Raw genomic sequence first — 7,728 nt, forward strand, 5'->3', positions numbered from 1 at the left:
GGGTAACCTGGCACGAGATATTGATAAAACGTATTCAATTCCACGGACCCAAATTTATCCTTCATAGCAGAATCGCTTCATAGCGGAATTGCATCCTTTGACTGAAGCTTTAACTCGTGTCAGTGCTGCATGCTGTCATTTACTTTCCTCTAGCGACCAGAGAGAGCTTTTGATTTGTATTCATTTTTTAAAAATCACAACTTTTGATAGAAATGAGCTAGAGACTTGATTCATTTTTTGACATACTCAGAAATTTATGCCGGGCCGTATTAAATAATCCAACGGGCCGGGTCCGGCCCGCGGGGCCCTATCTTTCACATGCCTGCTCTACATCTTACTCTCATCTTTCTCAGACCATGCCATTCTTCACATCAACTCTGCTCCTGTCTTGCAGCTTCAATCCTCTGCCCCATGCTCAATCACACTTCCAGGGACTTAACATGCACTTCTTCCTCTTCTCACTAAACATACGCACATTCTCATCGTCCCAGCCTATAGTTTTCCATAGCAAGGGGTGCTTCACTGGGGGCACCTGGGATGTTCACAATTTCTCTCACTGCTGCTGGCTTATCATGGAATCAAACCACACTCCCTGCCTCTACAGGCCCAAAAGCACATTCAACTAATGGGACTGCAGTTCACATGCCCATTGTTGCAACCAGAGGGGCAATTACAGGACTAAAACTTCTTATAGACCTCTCACACTCTTAGCATGGCAACATTGGGCATTTCTCCATCCAACGCTTTATAATGTCAACTTCTGAAAAATATTAAAAGCAAAAACGTGTATAACCATTTAATCAAATTACTGCCACAATATAATCTAAACTTCATTACACATCACATGGATCAAAGGTAATATTTTTTTATTTTTTTATTTGCCTTTATTTAACCAGGTTAGTCCCTTGAGATACAAGATCTCTTTTACAAGAGAGACCTGGCCAAGAGAGACCGAGCAGCAGCACAAATTACAACATTCAAGATACATTCAAAATCTCACATAAAATTTATTAAAACACGCACACACAGATGATCTGGACCTGACTGATTTTATCAGAGTCTTAAATCTGTTCAAAGAAACAAGGTCCTTGATTTTTATATCAGCCTGTAACCGGTTCCATGTGTATGGAGCAGCAAAACTAAAAGCAGTCTTTCCTAGCTCTGTTCGAGCTCTAGGAACAGCAAGTTGCAAAAACTCACTCGAACGAAGACTGAGCAGACTTTGCCTTCTATTCAGAAGACAACATAAATAATTAGGCAAATTCCCAATTAGTGCTTTGTAAATAAAAACATACCAATGTGCAAAACGTCGTGCCTGCAACGAAGTCCAATTCACTTTTGTATATAACAAACAATGATGAGTAAGAGGTCGACAGTTTGTTATAAATCGCAAAGCACTATGATACACACTGTCCAGTATGCTCAAACAGTGCACAGGAGCATTCATATACAAAATATCTCCATAATCTAATACAGGCATGAACGTTGCTTCAACTAACTTCTTTTTTACAATAAAAGAAAAACAAGATTTATTTCTATAATAAAAACCTAACAAAAGTCTAAGCTTTTTAATTAGATGTTGAATATAAGGTTTAAAAGATAACTTATATATATATATATATATATATATATATATATATATATATATATATATATATATATATATATATATATATATATATAACCTCACACAGTCAGCAGTTGAATTCCTTGGTTTTCGAACCTCCATTTCTCCAACGGGTCCCGGCTTCACACCCTAAAAGTAGGGACACATTTAGCACTGTTTTAATGGTGGCTACATATGGATGAACATACATGTGACATACAAACTGACATGCTAGGTAACTCGCTGCTCGGTGTCTGTGCAGGTTTGGACTGGGGGTACAGCAGGAATATCTAGCTGAGAATAGTGTGCAGTCTGATAAAGAAGGGCAACCAAATGATTGCACAGGGCACATCCTGCCACACAGGAGCAATGGGTGCTCACCAAAATGACAGGGCTCGAGTGTTTTAACACCATCTAAGGAGAAAAAATATATTAAAATATCTGTTAACATTTTATTGAACAGCAGTAATTGAGCAAAAATAAATAAGTCAGGTAAAGTTTCCCAAATTAGTTGACTGTACACATCCACTTTAATTCACTGAAGGTAGAGAGATAAAATATGTAGGCACATGCAAAAGCTTGGGCACCAAATACCATGTTTTATTGATGCTATAGATTTAGTCAATGTGATTAGTGAAGGGTGTGATTGGAGATGACCACACCTTCAATATTTAATCAGCTTTGCTTATATTATGGCAGTAATCTGATGTAGTGGTTATACACTTCTATACACTTATACATTAAAGGAGTGGTTCCCAAACGTTTTCTGCCGTGCCCCCCATTAATAGATGAGAATAATTTTGCGCCCCCCACTGCGCCCAATATTTTGTTGAGTGAGAACAGGATATTTTGTTTTGCCAGAACAGGAACAACTGTATGTGAAGTCCCTGGAAGTCTTATTCAGCAAAGACCACAGGATTAAGGCTGCTTTTGCTTCTTTAGTTCAGACTGCCATATTTAAATATCTTGCGAAAAAACAGTAATTGTTATGACTGATTAGTGCATGTTTGTACATACATACATACATACATATATACACAAACACTTGTGTGTGTGTGTAACCATTGATCCTACTCTCAAGTCATGTGGCTTTTCACTTTTCCTCATAGACCTATGACAAACTGCCGTCACGCGGACCTCTCCTGTCACCTTGTTTTTCATTGACACTGTGCAGGGGGGAAGATGAATAAAAATAAAAATGTAATGATATGCTACTTACACAGCAGCTTCATAGTTAGCTAGCTAAAACAAACATCTCAATAGTAAGTAATAGCTTCTGGTCTGTCAAGGTAAATTTATTGATACAATCACTAACGTTAACATGGATACGAGGAAGCGTTTGCTAACCATACTTTATTAGATGCAGCACAATATAACAAAAAAAAGATGCCTTAATTGTGAAATTTGATCAAGCCAGTCCAAAGATATTCAGTTAGCTCGTTAGTTTCCTGTTTACTTCCTAGAATCGTCAGCGGGCGTCATATGCCGACTTGAAGCTGATTGGTTTATGCAAAATAGTAATGCATTGTGGTAGCGAAATCTTATTTTTGCACAGGGAAAAATGGAATAATGTTTGAACAGTTAATGTAGAACTAGAATATATGTAATATAGGACTATTCTGTTTCCTAAAATATATTTAGGTTAATATACTTTTTGGCATACCGTCCTCGAAACATATATGAATTTGCAGCGCTTTATATCCTGCACATACGGTCTAAACCCGGTTGCCAGATTCGCCGTTTTCACTCCAAATTGGGCTTGTTTGAAACTCCTTCAAAGTTTTTCGTTTTTGGGCTACTTTTCACTTGGCCCACCGCGGGACTTACAAGTCAACAATAACAATCCATGGCGATATAATACTTAAATAGTCTCAATTTTAACACTCTAACACTTTGGGCTACTTTTGGCTTCTGACGGGCGCATTTTACACTGACTTTCGCCGGAATATTTATGTACGACCTGCCAACCCTGGCCACACTTCGCTCGTGTTGACTGCAAGTGCACCAACTTATCAGTCCACAGAGACAAGCTGGAGCCTTACAAGTGATTGGAACCTCTTCTAACCAATACTTTACTTCCTTCTGAAGCTAACCAGCCCTCATTTGCCACGATTGCTCAATTATATTTTTTTATTGAGCCCTCGGAAAGTCGCGCTTCATTTCCAATGTGGGTCCGCTAGCATAGCAACATAAGCTAACCTTTGCTAACCTAAGCCAAGCTCCCCAGAACACACTATTCGGCGAAACTGAAGCAGTCGTGGATTATTTTGTTCGTTTTTATTCTGATTGTGGATACTTTTGAACATAAACCGATAACTTTTTATGGAATATATGAGCAATTTTCGGCATTTTCGCCAACCCGGAAGTGAGACCGTACACCCGCTACGACGCGACTCGGTGTACTCGTGAGTAAAAATTGATAATTTTTCATAAGCGATATTGTACAAAATATATATTCTAATACTGTCTATAATCTAATGTTTAGTATTGGAGCTTTTGAGTGCTGGAGTACTCTGTATCGTGTCGGATGCTACCGGAGTTGGCTACGGTAGCTTGCATAGCCTGTCGGACTATATTGGACATAAATGTCATATCATATAACGTTCATAATTGGACATGGAATTTATTCATTGGAATTTTCTGGTCTTTCTGTAATATGTGCAACGTTGTTGTTTGAAATAGCTCATCGGTTTCGTGTATGGAATTTGTTAGCATGTTGGCTTGGTTGGCCAAGGGTGTGTACTGGCTGTGGCATACATTGGAATGTTGAACTTGACATTCCTTGGAACAAAGTGGAATAACTTTGCAATGCTTGCATGGATTTGCTCCATTTTTTCTGTGTTATTAGAAAAGACCATAGCGAAATATATTTCAAATTTATAGACTGAATGGAATGGAGCTATGTGAATATACATGCTTGTGATGCTCAAGGTCAAGTGCATTTCTGACATTCCTGGCATATTAGCATCTGTAATAGAGGTTCTAAAATAAAACAAACCAAGGAATATGGTATTGAAGTGAATCAATATGTTCCCCCAACTGTCTACTTCAGTTTGAGCCATGAATTATCATTTCCCTATATGTACAACTTGAGATATCTAGTTTTATAGTGGACTATGTCGGGAATCTGAGGAATTTTAAAAATGGCCGCCTGGAATGTGTGCACAATAGAGTTAAAATGATCTAAAAAGGTGAGCTTCTGAACAAAAATACTGGATATGACTGATTAGTTTTTGATCAGTGTATCTTAATAATCCATCTACTGTCTTTGCAGGTTTGCAACCTACAACCACCTGATGGCCTTCTGGGAACTGATTGAACCTGCAACACATCAGATGATACGGGTCACCAACTCCAAACCTACAGTTTCTTTTAGGGTCTGTCTGCATTTGGATGCCCAAAGACAAAGTACAGGCCTACCTGCCAGAGGAGTTTGGGAATTTTCAGGACACACAAGTTATCCTGGATTGTACAGAGCTCTGCTGCCAAACACCATCATCCCTGCTGTTACAGAGTGAAGTCTTTTCCAATTATAAGTCTCATTGTACCTTCAAGGCCTTAATTGGAATGGCACCCCATGGTGCCATAACCTTTGTGTCTGGACTCTATGCTGGGTCTATTAGTGACAGGGAGATGTTCAGACAGTCAGGAATTATTCCTCTACTTACCCCTGACATGGCAATAATGGTGGATAAGGGCTTCCTGGTAGACGATCTTGTACCATGTAAGATCCACAGGCCAGTTTTCCTGAAAAGGTGCACACGAATGTCTGCACATGACGTAAAACACACACAGTCCGTAGCCAGGCTCAGGGTACATGTTGAACGGTGCATCCGACGAGTAAAGGAGCACAAATTGTTTGACACCGTCATCCCCATGTCTATTTCAGGCAGCATAAATCAGCTATTTACTGTATCTTGTCTGCTTGTGAACTATCAGAATGGACCACTTGTAAAGACATGGAGCAAATTTTAGAATGTATGCATTTAAATATCGAAAATATGTAAATATGTTTTGATGCTTTAATATTACTGGTCTTAATAACCTGCTGTAATAAACCTTGGCTTGGAGAATCAAAAATCCTTCTCATATTTTTTTTATGTCTGCACTTAAAGGAAGACATAAAAACAGTGGAATTAATGCATTGACAGAAAAAACAAACAAATCACTTCTTAATGAACAACAGATAATTAATCTGACACTATACAGGTAATCATTGTATTTATGTTTTACTGCAAACACTTTTGTATGTAATGGTAAAAGAAAAAATGATCCGCTTTTTCTCTAATGGTGTGCATCACTTCTTGATTTTTGTAAACTCGCTCAACTAGTGTGTCCTCCTGAGCACACACAACAAAATCACACCATTCTAAACCAGTCAAGAGGATCTGTCCCTGAACTTGCCAGCAGTACTTGTGTTGCCTCCGAAGTTTCAAAGCACCGCTTGACATTTTCAGATAGGGGCAGTCCACATAACTCTGAATGTTGGGGCATTTGACTTCTAAGAGTCCAAATGGTGGATTCTCAGAGGGATCGAAGATTACTCCATCAGGGGAACAACCCAGCCATGGAGCATCAGGGTGAATGACAAACCCACATGGTGAATAATTCACATTTTTCAGAATGCAGTACTCTTGAACTGCAACTGGCTCCATATGAATTCCTCCCCTCATGTCCTTGGTCTGGACAGTTCCCCTGTAGATTCTCTCTGCCAAATTATCTGCAGAAGTATGTCCTCGAACATGGTTTGCCTCATGGAAACGTGTAGATCAGGCATGTCAAACTCAGTTTGGCTGTGGGGCCGGATCCAGACCTTCTGTTCTTAGGTGAGCCGGATCAGTAACTACAAATCAACTCCAAATATTTCGCTTTATTTTTCAGTACTATGCTTTATCATTCAGCCTACATTTTATAATCATGGATGAAAAGGGATCTTTTCTAAGCACAACACATTAAAACAATGAAAAAAAAAAAGATTTTCATGTTTGACGGTGAATGTGTTAACAACTGGTTTATTTTAACAGTTGAGTGAATGCAGTTTTATACCTGAAGCAACTCACCACATTAACAAACTCAAGTGGGAGCTATGAAAAAAACATTTTCGCCTTAATAGTCATACTGCTTTGAAATAAATAAAAAAAGAAATACAAATAAAAGTTATAGCAGTGCATGGGTAATAAAATTAGACTACATCAGATCAAACTACTAGGCTGGGCCTACTGAAGCTGAGAACATACTGCACAATATTAATTATCTTTAATATGAAACCAGATGAATCTTATTTTTAATGATCTGTATTCATGAGTGCAAACAAATTTCGTGTCATCACACTTTTTTTCTCTCTCTCTCACTGCATTCCTGCAGTCTACTTGCTGCTGCTGGCTCCTGTAACTTGGCATCTTTTTGCCTTCACAAGTGCATCGATATTAGGTGTCAAATCCTGAGTAGCAGCACATTTAACAATGTCATTCAAGTGTTTATTTGTTAACCTTGAGCGCTGCTTTGTTTTATTATTGTTCATTACAGAGAACACCTGTTCACAAAGATAAGTAGTCCCAAACATGGATAGAACTTATGCAGCCATGGCTGTTAATTTGGGGTAACCTGGCACGAGATATTGATAAAACGTATTCAATTCCACGGACCCAAATTTATCCTTCATAGCAGAATCGCTTCATAGCGGAATTGCATCCTTTGACTGAAGCTTTAACTCGTGTCAGTGCTGCATGCTGTCATTTACTTTCCTCTAGCGACCAGAGAGAGCTTTTGATTTGTATTCATTTTTTAAAAATCACAACTTTTGATAGAAATGAGCTAGAGACTTGATTCATTTTTTGACATACTCAGAAATTTATGCCGGGCCGTATTAAATAATCCAACGGGCCGGGTCCGGCCCGCGGGGCCCTATCTTTCACATGCCTGCTCTACATCTTACTCTCATCTTTCTCAGACCATGCCATTCTTCACATCAACTCTGCTCCTGTCTTGCAGCTTCAATCCTCTGCCCCATGCTCAATCACACTTCCAGGGACTTAACATGCACTTCTTCCTCTTCTCACTAAACATACGCACATTCTCATCGTCCCAGCCTATAGTTTTCCATAGCAAGGGGTGCTTCACTG

The sequence above is a fragment of the Brachyhypopomus gauderio genome, unplaced genomic scaffold (genome assembly GCF_052324685.1).
Source record: "Brachyhypopomus gauderio isolate BG-103 unplaced genomic scaffold, BGAUD_0.2 sc234, whole genome shotgun sequence".
Taxonomy (NCBI): domain Eukaryota; kingdom Metazoa; phylum Chordata; class Actinopteri; order Gymnotiformes; family Hypopomidae; genus Brachyhypopomus; species Brachyhypopomus gauderio.